Source organism: Triticum urartu, chromosome 1 (assembly GCF_003073215.2).
Source record: "Triticum urartu cultivar G1812 chromosome 1, Tu2.1, whole genome shotgun sequence".
NCBI classification, from domain to species: domain Eukaryota; kingdom Viridiplantae; phylum Streptophyta; class Magnoliopsida; order Poales; family Poaceae; genus Triticum; species Triticum urartu.
The window spans coordinates 247,725,239-247,744,565 of NC_053022.1; the positions used below are offsets into that span (position 1 = coordinate 247,725,239).

General features: G+C 42.8%; 1 long non-coding RNA gene across 1 annotated transcript; it reads left to right on the forward strand.

Moving 5' to 3' along the window:
- Window positions 1-12,701: 12,701 nt before the first annotated feature.
- Window positions 12,702-13,227, forward strand: LOC125527655. The gene is made up of 3 exons (XR_007292216.1): window positions 12,702-12,753; window positions 12,848-12,913; window positions 13,070-13,227. It is a non-coding gene; the product is annotated as an uncharacterized LOC125527655 (long non-coding RNA).
- Window positions 13,228-19,327: the final 6,100 nt, after the last annotated feature.

Consider the following 19,327-nt stretch of genomic DNA (forward strand, 5'->3'; position numbering starts at 1 on the left):
ACCCTTCTGTCCATTGTTGTTCGGCGGCCGGGGCTCCTCGTCGCCGTCGCTATGCAACCCCTTGTCTTCATTGTCGGCGCTTAACTTGCCTGCCTGCTTGAACACCCAACAATCCCTGTTAGTGTGATTGGCCGGCTTTTCGGGGGTGCCATGTATTTGGCACAAGCGGTCGAGTATTCGGTCCAAGATGGACGGGCCCCTAGGATTCCTTTTGAATGGCTTTTTCCACTGACTGGATTTAGAGCCTCTGAATCAGGCATTAACTGCCGTATTCTCAGCATTGTCGCCGTTAATGCGGCGCTTCTGCTTGTTGCGACGCGACCTGCCACTAATGTCCCTGGTGTCCGAACTACCAGGGTTCTTGGTCATATTGTTGCTATGAGCAAGCCAGCTGTCTTCTCCCGCGCAAAAGCGGGTCATGAGTGTCGTGAGTGCTGCCATAGATTTTGGCTTTTCCTGTCCAAGGTGCCGGGCCAGCCACTCGTCACGGATATTGTGCTTGAAGGCTGCTAGGGCCTCAGCGTCCGGACAGTCGACTATTTGATTTTTCTTTGTTAGGAACCGTGTCCAGAATTGCCTGGCCGATTCCTCTGGCTGCTGAATTACGTGACTCGGGTCATCAGCATCTGGGGGTCGCACATAAGTGCCCTGGAAATTGTCGAGGAATGCGGCTTCCAGGTCCTCCCAACAACTGATTGATCCTGTTGGCAAGCTGTTGAGCCAATGCCGAGCTGGTCCTTTAAGCTTGAGTGGGAGGTATTTGATGGCATGAAAATCGTCGCCGCGGGCCATGTGGATATGAAGGAGATAATCCTCGATCCATACCACAGGGTCTGTTGTGCCATCATATGATTCGATGTTTACGGGTTTGAAACCCTCGGGGATTTGATGATCCATTATTTCGTCTGTAAAGCACAGTGGGTGTGCGGCGCCTCTGTACTGGGCGATATCATGACGTAGCTCCAATGAGTTTTGTCTGTTGTGTTCGGCCCTGCCAAATTTGTGGCCGGCGTGACGGTTACCGTCTCGAGCCGTGGGGTGCCCACGCGATCCGTAGATCGATCGTGTTTGCCTTGCCTTGTCCTCCAACATGTCTCGTAAGTCCGGCGCATATTCCCGTGCCTTGGTATGGGGTGCGGCTTGAGTGGAGGGCCGGGAGGCCTCTCTGTCGCGGCCACGAGGTGGCCGTTCGGCCGCATCAAGTGCTTCCTCCTCTAATTGGGGTAGCAACCTGCGCTTTGGGTAACTCTTGGAGGGGCGTTCGAGTTTATGCTCTTCGGCCGCAAGGACTTCGGTCCATCTGTCAACCAGCAAATCTTGATCAGCTCGGAGCTGTTGCTATTTTTTCTTGAGGCTTCTTGTCGTGGCCATAAGCCTGCGTTGGAAACGCTTTTGCTCAACGGGATCCTCTGGCACGATGAATTCGTCGTCGTTGAGGCTTGCCTCGTCTTCGGAGGGAGGCATATAATTATTGTCCTCGACCCCTCTGTCTATCGCTCTCTCATGAGGGCTGGTTTCTCGATCCTCCTGTGCTAAACCTTGCTGGAGGGGGTTTTCTTCGGCACTCTCCGGAGTATTATTATCTCCTGTGCTGGAATCGCCGTTTTTGTGTTGGCGGGATTTTGAGCGGCGCCGCTGACGCTGGCGCTTGGGCTGTTTCTTGGAGGGGTCATCCTCCGCTGTTCCATCGCCCTCTCCCTCTTTTGGGGTGTCCACCATGTATATGTCATATGACGAGGTGGCTTTCCAGGGCCTGGTAGGCGCTGGTTCTTCATCATCTCCTTCATCGGCGTCCATACCGTCGATGTCTTCGGAGTCGAAGTCGAGCATGTCGGTTAGGTCATCAACAGTGGCTACAAAGTGGGTGGTGGGTGGGTTTTGAATTTCTTCATCGTCCGTACCCCAACCTTGCTGACTGTAGTCCGACCAGGGCTCTCCTGATAAAGAGAGAGACTTCAGTGACTTCAGGATATCGCCGAAAGGCGAGTGCTAAAAGACGTCCGCGGCCGTGAACTCCATGATCGGCGCCCAATCGGATTCGATCAGCAGGGGCGCGAAGGGTTCGGAGTCCGGAGAATAATCCGGCTCTGTGGAGTCACGAGTTTCGCAGAGTACGGGGCTGGTGTTCGGCTCGATCGCCGTTGGGATCACAGACCCCGAGGTGGCGTCCAACCGCCCATCCTCGATCGGTGCAGTTGGCTCCGAACTAAGGGTCGGAGCCAATGCGGGTGCAGCCTCCAGGGCACTGTTCGGCAGCATAGCTAGATCATGCTCGTCGTGACAGTGCGGCACGCTCGGCGGTGGTTCGAGTCCTTCGAAGATCAAGTCCCCGCGGATGTCAGCCGTGTAGTTTAAATTTCCGAATCTGACCTGACGGCCAGGGGCATAGCTTTCGATCTACTCTAGATGGCCAAGTGAAATGGCCCGCAGTGCGAAGCCGCCAAAGACGAAGATCTGTCCGGGGAGGAAGGTCTCACCCTGGACTGCATCGCCATTTATGATCGTAGGAGCCATCGGGCCTGACGGTGACGGCACAGAGGAACTCTCAATGAAAGCACCAATGTCGGTGTCAAAACCGGCGGATCTCGGATAGGGGGTCCCGAACTGTGCATCTAGGCCGGATGGTAACAGGAGGCAAGGGACACGAAGTTTTACCCAGGTTCGGGCCCTCTTGATGGAGGTAAAACCCTATGTCCTGCTTGATTAATATTGATGATATGGGTAGTACAAGAGTAGATCTACCGCGAGATTAGAGAGGCTAAACCCTAGAAGCTAGCCTATGGTATGATTGTTGACGTGTATGTTGTCCTACGGACTAAAACCCCCCGGTTTATATAGACACCGGAGAGGGTTAGGGTTACATAGAGTCGGTTACAATGGTAGGAGATCTGAACATTCGTATCGCCAAGCTTGCCTTCCACGCCAAGGAAAGTCCCTTTCGGACACGGGACGGAGTCTTCAATCTTGCATCTTTGTAGTCCAGGAGTCCGGCTGAAGGTATAGTTCGGCTATCCGAACACCCCCTAATCCAGGACTCCCTCAACAGCCCTGGTAGGCACAAGACACCAGGGCGCGCTTGGCTTGTCAGGCACGCCCAGGTGGGTTGTGCCCACCTCGGTTACCTTCCAGACTCCGTTTTCTCCCGTTTGCTTGTTTCCCAAGATAAAAAAAATATTTATATACCCCCCAAATGTGTTGAACATCATATCGTAGAGAAATCTCCTGCTCTTCTTTCTTGTTGTTTTCTGATAGATCTAGATCGCCATGGCCACCTCGAGCTCCTCCAAGGACAAGTTGGGTAATCAACCCCTACTTGTCGGAGGTATTGAAGCACCCTCAAACTATCGAGATGCGTGAGGGGGTGATCAACATCCGGGTTGTTCAGGGACCCAAGGGGAAGGGGACCATGGAGGCCAGGCTCAAAGCCATGGAGCAAGAGATCTTCAAGTGCAAGGGGATGGTGGAGTGCGGACTCAATGCCAATCACCTCATGATCATGGATCTTACCCGTGATCTTAAGGTGGATGGCCGGTCCATGAAGGACGTCGTCTTCTCCCTCATCGAGCAAATTAACTTTTTGCAAAGCCAGATCTATGATCTCCAAAACCAAGTCTTTGAATATGAGGCAAGGTTTAAAGGTATAAGTTTGGCTGCCAGTTGCAGGACTCGTGAGACTTGTTCTTCCTCTAATGATGGTGAGCCACTACCATGGAAACCGGAGGACAAACTCGATACTACATCATCACCACCATCTTCTTCTTCTTCACCACCAAAGGAGACTTGAGTTCATGATATGAGCACTCCCCTTGGCTTGTGCCAAGCTTGGGGGAGGTGCCCCGGTAACGTATCACCACCATTATCTCTACCTCTATTTATCCTAGTTCGATCTTTAGTTACCTTTTGAATTAGTTGAATAAAAGTTTAGTCTGATCTTTCTTCGAGTGTTTGCTTAGTAATCTATCTATGTTTGTAATCGTGTGCGAGATATATAATAAATTTAGTTTGAGTTTTGCTTTCTTTACTTTTTTGTTTCAATAAAAAGAAAGGAAATAATGAAAAAGATCATATGTTAATCTTATGGTGAGTAATGACATCACATAAAGAAAAGTATAAGTGCTAAAATTTATTGGAGATTGACAAACATAGCATTGGTCAATGATGCAATTCATGAAATAATTAATAAGGGAAGAGAAGATTCACATGCAAATACACTATCTTGGACATCTTTTATGATTGTGAGACCCCATCAAAATATTATAAGGAAAAATTGTTGACATTGGACAAGGAAGACAACATAATGATTTATGTTTGTTCATATTCACATAGAAGTTACATTTTCATAGATCCTTTAACATGTGGTGCTTGCTCAATATCTTTTCTAGCCAAAAATTCTGTACCAAGTAGAGATGCTACTTGTGCATCCAAAAACCCTTAAACCCAAATCTTATTTTGAGAGTCCACCATACCTACCTATGGATTGAGTAAGATCCTTCAAGTAAGTTTTCATCGGTGCAATAAGGTAATAAAAATTGCTTCTAAATGCGTTAGATCATTTGGTGTAAGAGAAAATTGAGTGTTGTACGAACTTGTGATGGCAAAATAATAAAAGTGACATATTGCATAATAAAGGTTGCTACCACAAGGGGCAATATAATGTGATGTTCTTTTGCACTAAGATATCAAGCATACAAACAAAGAGCGCATGGCAACCTTTGCTTCCCTCTGCGAAGGGCCTATCTTTCACTTTTATGTATTTACTTTTATGCAAGAGTCAAAGTATTCTTCCCTATTCCTTTTTATTTTCTATTTTGCAAGCATCATGTGGTGAGGAAAGATCTAGGCACATATATCCAGTTGGATATGGGTGAGCATGAGTTATTATTGTTGACATCACCCTTGAGGTGAATACGTTGGGAGGTGAAACTATAAGCCCCTATCTTTCTATGTGTCCGGTTGAAACTTTTTGCTCATGTGTATGCGGTGAGTGTTAGCAAATCATAGAACACTATATGATGGTTGAGTATGTAGACTTACCAAAAGGCCCCGATACGTGACCCTTCTTGAAAAGATGATGAATTGTAGTTGCAAAGTTGACTGAGAACACAGTTTGTTGGTTTTCAATAGGGTTTATGCTATACTTCGATATTGTGATGAACTGTTACTTGTTCATGAGAAGTTACATGATGAAAGTTCTATGATAAAGTTTTATGCTAAAGTTTGTTGTTATTATAATAATAATGGATGATGCTTCTATGTCTGTATTTTTTTCTAAGCATGTGGACATATTTTTCAATTTCGGTTTTCGCTTGAGGACAAGCGAGGTCTAAGCTTGGGGGAGTTGATACATCCATTTTGCATCATGTTTTCCTACTATTATTTATAATGTTTTTATGTGTAATAATGCTTCATGGAGTAATTCTAATGCCTTTTCTCTCATAAATGCAAGGTTTGCACAAGGAGGGAGAATGCCGGCAGCTGGAATTTTGGACCTGAAAAAGCTACGTCAGAGTTACCTATTCTACACATCTCCAAATGAGCTGAAAATTCATGGAGAATTGTTTTGGAATATATGAAGAATATTGGAGCAAATAACTACCAGAGGGGGTCCACCAGGTGGGCACAACCCACCTGGGCACGCCGGGGAGCCCAAGCGCGCCTGGTGGCTTGTGTCCTCCTCGACCCACCTCCGGTGCCCCTCTTCTGGTATATAAGTCATTTTGACCTAGAAAAAAATAAGGATAGGTCTTTCAGGATGAAGCGCCGCCGTCTCGAGGCGGAACTTGGGCAGGAGCACTTTTGCCCTCTGGCGGGGCCATTCCCCCGATAGAACTTCGCTCCCAGAGGGGGAAATCATCGCCATCATCATCACCAACAACTCTCCCATTTTTGGGAGAGAAATCTCCATCAACATCTTCAAGAGCACCATCTACTCTCAAACCCTAGTTCATCTCTCGTGTTCAATCTTTGTACCGGAACCTTAGATTGGTGCTTGTGGGTGACTAGTACTATTGATTACATCTTGTAGTTGATTACTATATGGTTTATTTAATGGAATATTATATATTCAGATCCATTATGCTATTTAATAGCCCCTTGATCTTGAGCATGATTATCATTTGTGAGTAGTTACTTTTGTTCTTGAGGTCACGAGAGAAATATTGTTGCAAGTAATCATGTGAACTTGATATGTGTTCGATATTTTGATGATATGTATGTTGTGATTCCCTTAGTCGTGTCATGTGAACATCGACTACATGGCACTTCACCATACTTGGGCCTAAGGGAATGCACTATGGAGTATTTATTAGATGATGGATTGCTAGAGTGACAGAAGCTTAAACCCTAGTTTATGCGCTACTTCGTAAGGGACCGACTTGGATCCAAAAGTTTAATGCTATGGTTAGATTTTATCTTAATACTTTTCTCGTAGTTGCGGATGCTTGCGAGGGGGTTAATCATAAGTAGGAAGTTTGCTCAAGCAAGAACAACACCTAAGCACCGGTCCACCCACGTATCAAATTATCAAATTAGTGAACACGGATCAAACCAACATGATGAAAGTGACTAGATGAAATTCCCGTGTACCCTCAAGAACGCTTTGTTTATTATAAGATACTGTTTTGGCATGTCCTTTGCCACAAAAGGATTGGGCTGCCTTGCTGCATTTTTGTTGGTGCAACAAACGCTAGTGTATGTTGCCCGGACTGTCCATAGGCTCAAGACCAAGGTTATAGTATCCAAGACAAGGCCCAACAGAAGAGATAGCTCATTGAGAAATCAAAGGGCGGATCAAGAAGACCAAGACAAGCCAAAGGGGCAAGATATCACTAAGGAAAAACATCCCTTACCGGGCAGGCGAGCCTGGTCGGGTCGAGTCCACTCCAAGAACAAGTCACAAGACCTCCCCGACAAGGGTTGCCAAGACGTTGGCAGCCTGCTTCCCCGCCAAGGCTCCGCCGCTCCACCTCTCAGCGACGCAAGTCACTTATCAGTGTGGTGTCGAGCCCCAAAGTGATTAAGTGGTTGTCATTTGGCATGTGGCAGCCATTTCTGAGGAAGATCACCCCTAAATGACACCCGTCCACGGGCGTGTAGCGCAGGCAGTCAAGAAGGTGGCAGAATGACACAGTAAGGCTTGTCGGGCCACATCCACAACGTGACACTAAGCGGTGCATTTAATGCACCTTGTCCTGTGAACAGAGTTAGGTATGATAGCACTGTGGCTATCTAATCACTGGATAATGACTGTTTTGCCATTGTGGTAACCCCTTGACCTATAATAGGAGGGCCGTGGCAACCTTAGAAAGGATTCGAACCCTTGTACACTCATACGCGTGTAGCTGCTCTTCCCGAGGCAACCTTGTCGGGCTTGGGCATTGTGCATTCATCACGGTCTTCCATCCAGTCCAACAAAGCAGGAGTAGGATTTTACGCCTCATGGCGGCCAGAACCTGGGTAAAAACTGCCTGAGCCACCACTGTTGTGCTGCTCTCTGGTCTCCGCTCTTTGTGCAATGCGGCCTTCCCCTTGCCGAACCACAAAGGGGCCAATGTCCCCATAGGTGATCGTGTCCAACCACGACATCTTCAGCACGACAGGTAGGGGGAAGCGCTTGTGCGAACCCGAGGTCATAAGCAGCGCGTCGATCTTCATCACTGTATTCTTCATCAACGGCTTCATCATCCATGGCGCCTAAGAAAAAGTCCGGTGGGGCAGCTGATACGTCTCTAGCGTATCTATAATTTTTGATTGTTCCATGCTACTATATTATCTGTTTTGGATGTTTTATATGCATTAATATGCTATTTTATATTATTCTTGGGACTAACCTATTAACCTAGAGCCCATTGCTAGTTTTTTTCCTTGTTTTTGAGATTCGTAGAAAAGGAACATCAAACGGAGTCCAAATGGAATAAAACTCTCACGGTGATTTTTCTTGGACCAAAAGACACCTAGGAGACTTGGAGTGCATGTCAGAAGAGCCACGAGGCGGCGACAAGGGTGGTGGGCGCGCCCTAGGGGGGCCCCTACCTTCGCACCCCCTCGGGACTCCTTGAACCTAGCCCTTGGCCATATATATTCACATATATTCCAGAAACACCAGAAGCATCCACGAAAACAATTTTCCATCGCAGCAACCATCTGTTCCCGTGAGATCCCATCTTGGGGCCTTTTCCGGCATCCTACCGGAAGGGGATTCGATCACGGAGGGAATCTACATCAACTCTATTGCCCTTCAGATGAAGCGTGAGTAGTTTACCTCATACCTACGGGTCCATAGCTAGTAGCTAGATGGCTTCTTCTCTCTATTTGATTCTGAATACCATGTTCTCCTTGATGTTCTTGGAGATCTATCCGATGTAATCTTATTTTGCGGTGTGTTTGTCGAGATCCGATGAATTGTGGGTTTATGATCAGATTATCTATGAATATTATCTTAATCTTCTCTAAATTCTTATATGCATGATTTGATATCTTTGAAATTCTTTTCAAACTATCGGTTTAGTTTGGCCCACTACATTGGTTTTTCTTGCAATGGGAGAAGTTCTTAGCTTTGGGTTCAATCTTGTGGTGTCCTCACCCAGTGACAAAGTAGGGGTAGCGAGTCATGTATTGTATTATTTCCATCGAGGATAAAAAGATGGGGTTTACATCATATTTCTTGAGTTTATTCCTCTACATCATGTCATCTTACTTGAAGTGTTACTCTCTTCTTCATGGACTTAATACTCTAGATGCAGGCAGGAGTCGGTCGATGTGTGGAGTAATAGTAGTAGATGCAGGCAGGAGTCGGTCTACTTGACACGGACGTGATGCCTATATTACATAATCATTGCCTTGGATATCATCATAACTTTTCGCTTTTCTATCAATTGCTCGACAGTAATTTGTTCACCCACCGTATTATTTGCCTTCAAGAGAGAAGCCTCTAGTGAAACCTATGGCCACCGGGTCTATTTTCCATCATATTAGTTTCCGATCTACTATTTTGCAATCTTTTATTTTCAGATCTATAAGCCAAAAAACCCAAAAATATTTAGTTATCTTTTGTTTAGTTTTATTTATCTCTACCAGATCTCACCTTTGCAAGTGACCCTGATGGGATTGACAACCCCTTTATCGCGTTGGGTGCAAGTGTTTGATTGTTTGTGCATGTATTGCTGATTTGCGTGTTCTTCTCCTACTGGATTGATACCTTGGTTCTTAACTGAGGGAAATACTTATCTCTACTGTGTTACATCACCCTTTCCTCTTCAAGGGAAAAACTAACGCAAGCTCAAGAAGTAGTAGGAAGAATTTCTGGCGCCGTTGCCAGGGAGATATACGCCAAGTCAAGCCCACCAAGTACCCATCATAAATTATCATCTCTTGCATTACATTATTTTCCATTTTCCTCTCGTTTTCCTCTCCCCCACTTCTCAAGAAATTTTTTGAAAATATTTGCCCTTTTCTTCGCCCTTCTTCCGTTCATCTTTTTGTTTGCGTTTTGTTTGCTTGTGTGTTGGGTTGCTTGCTTTGTCACAATGGCTCGAGAGAATACCAAATTGCATGACTTTTCCAACACTAATAATAATGATTTTATTAGTACTCTGATTGCTCCCGCCACTAGTGCAGAAGCATATGAAATTAATGCCGCTTTGCTGAATCTTGTTATTAAAGATCAATTTTCCGTCTTTCCTAGTGAAGATGTCGCATCCCATCTGAATAATTTCGTTGAGTTGTATGATATGCAAAATAAGAAAGATGTGTATAATGATATTGTTAAATTGAAATTATTTCCATTTTCACTTCGGGATCGTGCTAAAACTTGGTTTTCATCTTTGCCTAAAAATGGTATTGATTCATGCAATACGTGTAAAGATGCTTCTATTTCCAAGTATTTTTCTCCCGCTAAGATCATCTCCCTTAGGAACGATATTATGAATTTTAAGCAACTTGATCATGAACATGTTGCACAATCTTAGGAGAGGATGAAATTGATGATACATAATTGCCCTGCTCATGGTTTGAATTTGTGGATGATTATACAAAAAAATTATGCCGGATTGAATTTTGCTTCTAGAAATCTTTTAGATTCAGCCGCGGGAGGTACTTTTATGGAAATTACTTTAGGAGAAGCAACTAAACTTCTAGATAATATTATGGTTAGTTATTCTCAATGGCATACTGAAAGATCTTCCACTGGTAAAAAGATGCATGCAATTGAAGAGATTAATGTTTTCAGTGGAAACATGGATGAACTTATGAAATTATTTGCTATAAAGAGTGCTTCTATTGATCCTAATGATATGCCTTTGTCCACTTTGATTGAGAATAATAATGAATCTATGGATGTGAAGTTTGTTGGTAGGAACAATTTTGGTAACAACACATATAGAGGTAATTTTAATCCTAGGCCGTTTCCTAGTAATTCCTATAATAATTATGGTAATTGCTACAACAATTCTCATGGAAATTATAATAATATGCCCTCTGATCTCGATAGTAGTATTAAAGAATTTATAAGTTCGCAAAAGAATTTCAATGTTGTGCTTGAAGAAAAATTGCTTAAGTTTGATGATTTGACTAGGAACGTGGATAGAATTTCTCTTGAGGTTGATTCTTTGAAACTTAGATCTATTCCACCCAAGCATGATATTAATGAGTCTCTTAAAGCTATGAGAATTTCCATTGATGAGTGTAAAGAAAGAACCGCTAAGATGCATGCTAAGCGAGATTGGTTTGTAAAAGTCTGTTCTTCTAGTTTTTGTGAAAATAATGATGAAGATCTTGAAGTGATTGATGTGACTCCTATTGAATCTGTGTTTTCCAATATAAATCTTGATAAAGATGGAACTGGAGATGAGTCAACTTTAGTTAGAAGGAGTCCCAATGATTCGGAGTTTATAGATCTTGATGCAAAAATTGATAAAAGTGGGATTGGAGAGGTCAAAACTTTAAGTAGCAATGAACCCACTCTTTTGGATTTCAAGGAATTTAATTATCATAATTTTTCTTTAATAGATTGTGTTTCCTTGTTGCAATCCATGTTGAATTATCCTCATGCTTATAATAAAAATAAAGCTTTTACTAAACATATTGGAAATTGAATTGGAAGTTTCTATTCCAAGAAAACTTTATGATGAGTGGGAACCTACTATTAAGATTAAGATTAAAGATTATGAGTGCCATGCCTTGTGTGATTTGGGTACTAGTGTTTCCACGATTCCAAAAACTTTATGTGATGTGTTAGGTTTCCGTGAATTTGATGATTGTTCTTTAAATTTGCATCTTGTGGATTCCACTATTAAGAAACCTATGGGAAGGATTAATGATGTTCTTATTGTTGCAAATAGGAATTATGTGCCCGTAGATTTCATTGTTCTTGATATAGATTGCAATCCAACATGTCCTATTATTCTTGGTAGACCTTTCCTTGGAACAATTGGTGCAATTATTGATATGAAAGAAGGAAACATTAGATTTCAATTTCCGTTAAGGAAGGGCATGGAACAGTTTCCTAGAAAGAAAATTAAGTTTCCATATGAATCTATTATGAGAGCTACTTATGGATTGCATAGCAAAGATGACAATACCTAGATCTATGTTTTTATGCCTAGCTAAGGGCGTTAAACAATAGCGCTTGTTGCGAGGCAACCCAATTTTATTTTTGTTCTTGCTTTTTTGGTACTGTTTTACCATAAATAATTCATCTAGCCTCTCGTTAGGTGTATTTTTGTGTTTCAATTAGTGTTTGTGCCAAGTAAGACCTTTGGGATAGCTTACGGTGATAGTTGATTTGATCTTGCTAAAAAACAGAAACTTTTGCGCTCAGGGAAACAATTCTCATTTTTAGCAGAAGCGTGATAAAATACTCATTTGTTTTGAAGAAGATTAATATACAAATTTCCTTGGTTGTCCTAATTTTTTAGAAATTTTGGAGTTACAGAAGTATTCGAGAGTCACAGATTTGTACAGACTGTTCTGTTTTTGACAGATTCTGTTTTCTTTGTGTTGTTTGCTTATTTTGATTAATCTATGGGTAGTATAGGAGGGTTTGAACCACGGAGAAGTTGGAATACAGTATATATTACACCAATCCTATATACTTAAGAAGTTCACCCCCACTACTTGATTTATCTCAACATGCAACATAGCCACGTCAGCATCCAATCACAAGCATCCACGTCACCCCTAAACAGTCCCACGGAGCCCACCTCCTGAGGTTATTTCTTATTTTTCCTGTAAAGAAAAAAACAAAATCCCCCCAGCGGCCAAGCCCCACACCTCTGATCCGCTCCGGATCATCCTGACGGCGGCGGCGGCGCTCTTGATGCGGCCCGGCCATCACGGCGGCAGCGCTCCGGCGCGACCCGACCATCCCATCGCGCGCCCCAGTTCTTGCAGAGCACCTCCTCATCCCCTTCCCCCGCTCCAGATCCTCCTCACGGCGGCGGCGCTCCGGACGCGGACACGGCCACCCCATCGCCCGCCGCAGTTGATTCGACCATCGCTGTCGCCACCTCCTCCCCTCGCCTCCTCTCCGCCGTCGCCATGGCCGTTGCCCCCGAGCAGCACCTGTCCGACGGAGCATCCCCGAGCAGCGCATGTCTAATGGCTCGAGAAGGAGTACTCCCATCTACCACCAGTCCCTCCCCCGCCCTCCTGCCGCCGCCATGGCCATGGCCTGACGGGAGCTCGCCTTCCCCGCCATGGCCAAGTGGCCAACCTCCGGTGAAGAAGCTCGTCGTGCCTACCAACGCCCCAGTTCCGGTGAGCATGTCTTCCCCTTATTGTAGATTGGGATTGGGCTAGTTTGTTGTTCATCTGATGTCTATGATTTTTAGTGCTTCCATTCACTTCCCAGGTGGGTTGCTCCGAGTTGCTTAGTAGCTTACCTTCAATCGTTGGGTCAACGCATCTGCAGATGAAGGTACCATCCTACTGTTGTTTTTTTCGTTTGCTGACTCCAACCTACATAGCCCACTACTTCAAACCATTTGCAGCCCAATGCTCCAAATGGCCCACACTAAAAATAAGAAAAAACCATTCTACACTAAAAATAAGAAGAAAAAACATTCTGTTGTAGGTAATTGATGGTTGACGCTCCACTTCCTCTCCCCACGATCTGCACAAGAAACTGAAGAAATTGATGATTGATGCTTCACTTACTCTCCCCACGATCTGCAGAAGAAATTGAAGAAATCCCCTTTAAAGTCTGCCCCACCTCAGCTCATCCTTTTCACATCATCTTCCAGCATGGGTGGACGTCTCCCATAGCGTGTTCATAGTGCTTCCGTTGGTGAGAAACTCTCTCCTCTCTCCATGCCATTCCCTCTTGACATATTGCTGACTGAGTCACAAATTTGGACTTTCCAGGTGCTGCTCACTTCAATCATCTTGGTTATTCTTCCCCTGCTGCATGCCCACGTGCCTCACGTTTACAGCTCCTACTGGTATACAATGTTCCCACCCAGTGCTACTCCTAAAATTTGGTATCTTTCCCTATTCTGGATTTTCATTTATATGCAATTTTTTAACTTGATTCAATGCATAGCCTTGCATTTTAATTCCTTGTCTATTATGGATTTTAGTTTGCTTCATCCAAGTAGTTTGCTTCACTCAAATCTGAATTAAGTTTTGCTTGATTCAACATGTACCCTTACATTTAAATTCTCATGTGGAACAATTAAACAAAAGTGTCTTCCATTTTGCCCTGCATTCAACTATTCCCGTTCCCGTGGGTTTCTTAGGGTTGTCGACATGGATAGCGCAGAAAGTTCTTCGTGTTATTCAGGTGGGCATGGGGTTGGTCATACACGAGGAGTTCCACGTGGATGTGGTCGTGGACGTGACGTGGACGGGCACGCCGTCCATCAGTACCTGATTCCACTCCTCGATCAAACTCACATGTTGCCACCGAGAACCGTCGTAGGCGTTTGGATGTAATCACTAGAAACAGGAGCCGAGGAAATGAAGCATCGACCACATCGATGTCAGACACACATAATCAGATATTTGCCCATAAACATAAGCTTTTGCCTAAATTAATCCATGTTCATGTGTCCAAGTTCAGTGATCATTTACGTTTACAAAAAAACCCTCTCTTTGTGCCTCATCTTTCAGGAACTATATTTGAACCCTTAACGCTTGGAGGTCCCCAGTGTTCTTGCCAACATTGTGGTGCTCTCTTTTGGTATGACGAGCGTGTACGCAGAGAAAGGCATACTCAAAATCCAGCATATAATTTGTGCTGCAAAGGAGGAAAAGTTTCCCTCCAGCCATATGATCCTCCTCCTCATCCTCTATTGGATTTACTCACTTCATAGAATAGTTCACTCTCAAGCCACTTCTTTCATCATATTCGTCAGTACAATATCATGTTTGCCATGACTTCAATGGGAGCTAAAATTGATGAGTCCATAAATGATGGCCGAGGCCCATACATTTTCAAGATCAGTGGCCAAGTCTGCCACCATGTTTGTTCAATGAGACCATCTAGAGGACAGAGACCAGAATATGCACAATTATACATATTTGATACAGAGTGTGAGGTTTCAAATAGAATAAATGTTGCCTCATCTTCGCGCACCGGTTCATCTTCGCGCACCACTTCATCTTCGCGCATTACTTCATCTACACGCACTTTGCTCCAAGCTAATGAAGGCATTATTCAGTCCCTCATAACAATGTTGAACACACATAATCCCATTGTGAAACTATTTAGAACAACAAGTCAAAGATTACATGGCAATGATTCTGACCATTTATACATCAGAATATATGACAAACCTGATGCCCATGGAGATATCTATAGTGCTCCAGTTGCATCCGAAGTTGTTGGATTAGTGGTTGGAGATTTAGGGTCTTCTAATGTTGGACGAGACATTATGATGGAAGATCATTCATCAGGCTTACAACAGATCAATGAAAAACACTGCAAGTTTATGTCCATGCAATATCCTCTTTTATTTCCATATGGTGAGGATGGTTATCATAATGAGCTTATGTGCCTTCCAGTGTCAAATGCATCAAATCAATGCCAAAAAGTCACAATGCTAGAATACTATGCATATAGGTTACATGATAGGCCAAATGACTTCAACACTCCATTACAATGCAAAAGGTTAACATAGGCTTACTTTGTGGATGGCTATTGTTCTGTTGAAACCTTTCGTATTGCATTCTACCGCAAGCCTAGCTTTCAACAGAAATACATATCATCATCATTCAGTTGTTTAGCAGATTCTGTGTCAAAGGGTATTACACCAGGTTCTTCTATTGGCCAAAGGATTATATTACCTTCCTCATTTACTGGAGGCCCTCGCTACTTATACCAAAACTACCAAGACTCCATTGCTATTTGTAGAAAATATGGTTGCCCAGATCTGTTTGTCACGTTCACATCAAATGCTGCTTGGCCTAAAATTACAGAGGCTCTATCATCCATTCCTGGTCAAGAACCATCTGACCGTCCAGATATTGTCAACCGGGTATTCAAAATGAATCTTAATATTCTAATGGATGATCTTAAAAAGAAACAATTCTTTGGACCCATAAACGCAGGTAATAAGTGTTCTCTTAAACTTATATTCCCTTCTCTGACATAGTTTTCTTCCGGTTATTAAACATGTTTTACATTCCTGTAGTTATCTACACAGTTGAATTCCAGAAACGCGGACTCCTACATGTTCATATAATTATATGGTTAGCCAAAGAAGCACCTTTAGATGCACAGAAGATAGATTCCTATATTTCTGCTCAGTTGCCAGATCCTGTAAAAGATCCAATAGGATATGAGGTTGTTTCTTCTTTTATGGTGCATGGCCCTTGCGGCCCTCTCGGCCAGTCGTCACCATGTATGTCAGAAGGAAAATGCACCAAATTTTACCCAAAGGAGTTCTGTGAGCAAACAACTGTACGGGGGAATGGTTTCACAGAATATGCCCGACCAAATAATGGAATAACAGCTAGGAAAAATAATGTTGACATTGACAATAGATTCATTGTTCCTCACAATGTGGACCTGGTGGTTAAGTACCAAGCTCACATAAATGTAGAGAAGGTTAACCATGATGGTATGCACAAATATCTTTTCAAGTATGTCACAAAAGGATTCGATTGTGCTAGAATTGGCCTCCACGGCAAGTCTTCAACATCAGCCTCATCAACTAAAACCATTAATGAAATTGATAATTATTTAGAGTGTCGTTGTGTGACACCAAATGATGTTGCTTGGCGGTTGCAGCAATATGATGTTCACCATACAGACCCTTCCATAGAAAGGCTCCCTGTTCATCTTCCTCTTGAGAACAATGTAATTTATTCGGAAGATGATAATCTGGAACAAGTTATTGAAGACCCCAAAAATGTGACCACTAAACTCACTGCATGGTTAGATGCTAATATGCAACACCCTGAAGCTCGACAATACACGTACATAGAATTTCCAGAATATTGGACATGGCACCATCAAGGGAAATACTGGGATCATTGTCGAGGTCCTCAAAAAACAATTGGCCGAGTGGCACATGTCAACCCTTCACAAGGAGAGCCTTTCTATTTGCGAATGTTGCTGAACATTCGTAAAGGTCCAACCTCCTTCGCTGATATCAGGACTATATCAGGCCAAGAATATCCTACATTTCATTCAGCATGTGAAGCTTTAGGACTCCTAGGTTATGACCAAGAGTGGTCCAATGCATTAAAAGATGCATCTCAGTGGGCATCACCATTCCAATTATGTCAGCTTTTTGTTACCCTTTTGCTTTTTTGCAATGTAACAAATCCTATCAAGCTTTTTGAGGAGCATGCATCAATGATGTCTGAAGATATAGCACATCGGTTGAATCTTCATCCTTCTCAGTTGAGCAGTTCATCACTAGATTCGTACGTGGCATCCTGTGTTCTCATTGAGCTGGATAAATTGCTGAAGGATTCCGGATATTGCTTATCACATTTTAGTTTGCCACTGCCAGATGATATAGGAAATGCTTCTGCACAAAATAGGCTTTTGCTGGATGAGCTTACCTATGACATTCCAAACATGACATCCACTTTGAATGATAATATTCCGAAGCTAAACAACAACCAGAAGGATGTATTTCATGCTATCTATAATTCTGCCATAAATAATGAAGGTAGAACATTCTTTGTTTATGCATGTGGAGGGACTGGTAAAACTTTCTTATGGACTACTTTACTTTATTCTTTGCGGAGTCAAGGGAAAATTGCATTGGCAGTAGCATCCTCGGGAATTGCTTCTCTATTGCTCCTGGGAGGTCGAACACCACACTCCCGTTTTAAAATTCCTTTGGAAATTTCAGAGAATTCAATGTGTACCATAAAGAAAAATACACACCTGGCAGAACTTATTCAAAATACATCTCTTATAGTTTGGGATGAAGCACCAATGAATCATAGATATTGTTTTGAAGCACTAGACTGCACTCTCAGAGATATAATGTCAGATACTAGACCCTAATGCCGAAGACATGTAGTTTGGAGGTATCACTGTAGTTCTTGGTGGGGATTTTCGGCAAACACTACCAGTGATAAAAAATGCAACCAAGCAACAGATTTTGAAATCTTGCATTGTTAACTCTTATTTGTGGAACAAGTGCACACTTCTACAGTTGAATGAAAATATGAGGCTCACCTCAGGGTGTGTGTCCATCTCCAGGAAAGAAGAACTACAGAATTTTGCTGACTGGCTCTTATGAATTGGAAATGGCACTGGGCCTTTTGTTCCTGTTCCAAATGAACCCAATAGCATATTTATACAGATCCCCCAGTATCTCCTTTTGTCCCCAGATTCTAGAAATATAGATGGATTGATACCATTTGTCTACAACTCAGGCTGTGAGTCAACTAACATTACATCATATTTGTGTGATCGTGCAATTCTTGCACCTACGAATGATGTCGTTTCTAAAATAAATACAAGAATGATTTCTCGGCTAGCAACAAGTGAAATGTCATATTATAGTTCAGATTCAATTGATGATAGCTGTCCTAATCATTCTACTCTAGAAGCATTATATCCAACAGAGTTGCTAAACACCATTGACATACCTGGACTTCTAGATCATATACTGCATTTGAAAATTGGTGTTCCCATAATGCTACTACGTAATCTTGATCCATCAAGGGGGCTTTGTAATGGCACTAGACTCATTGTTACACAACTGACTGGTCGTGTCATTGAAGGAGAAATCATAACAGGGAATGCTATAGGTTCAAGAGTGTATATTCCTCGAATTGTCACTACTTCATCTCAGTCTAAGTGGCCTTTCAAATTGAGGCGTCGCCAGTTTCCTGTTCGCCTTTCATATGCTATGACAATAAACAAAAGTCAGGGGCAAACACTAAACCGAGTTGGTGTCTACTTGCCATCTAATGTCTTCTCACACGGTCAATTATATGTGGCATTTTCAAGAGTTACATCACCAGACGGCTTGCGAGTTTTCATTGAAAATAGCCTAGTTTCTTATGAGCATTGCACACATAATGTAGTATATGCCGAGGTAGTCAATCAAATTAATACATATAGAATCTAAAACAGCTAGGTATTTTATCCACTCAAATTTATGTTATGCCTGAAATTTCACAAGTATGTAATACATTTTTTCTGCATGCCATCATTTTTTCCTAACATTCTTATTCATTCAGATCCATCTCCCCTATGGAGTCAACTACGTAACTTAAAGATATTACAGTGGGACAACAAAACTGTAAGGTCTTTGCACAGGTAATAAGGCTTTGGGATGCTATAAATACGAATCCCAGATATGGAAATGCTTTGATCAGCATTGATGGCATTCTCTTGGATGAAGATGTACGTCCATTTTTATAGTTACCTATTTAACTTTATACAATAACATTGTTGTTCCAAATCATTTGATTACTTGAACTTTTGTAGAGATCCATGGCACACATTAGTGTGCCTAAAAAAATTGAAAAACAATTTCGTGGGTTGCTATCTCAAGGATCTTTCTATATTATTTCAAATGTTGCAGCTATCGATATCAGAAGCAAATCATATGTCTATCGCCATCAGAATTACATGCTGCAATTCAAAGAAGACACAAAGGTTCATCTGCTACATTCAAGAGGTGCAGATATACCTACACTTTTGTTCGACTTTTGCCCATTTGATCAGCTGCCACAAAAAGCAATTGATTCCAAGCCACTCCTAGGTAACATAATGTGCTTGACTTATCTATCTCTTAACCACTATACTTCAATGCATAACGACTTGCATACTTGAACCTTTTAGATGTGATAGGAGTAATATGTGATGTTGGTCCATATGACTATGCTAGCCAAACATCTCAGCACAAATTTC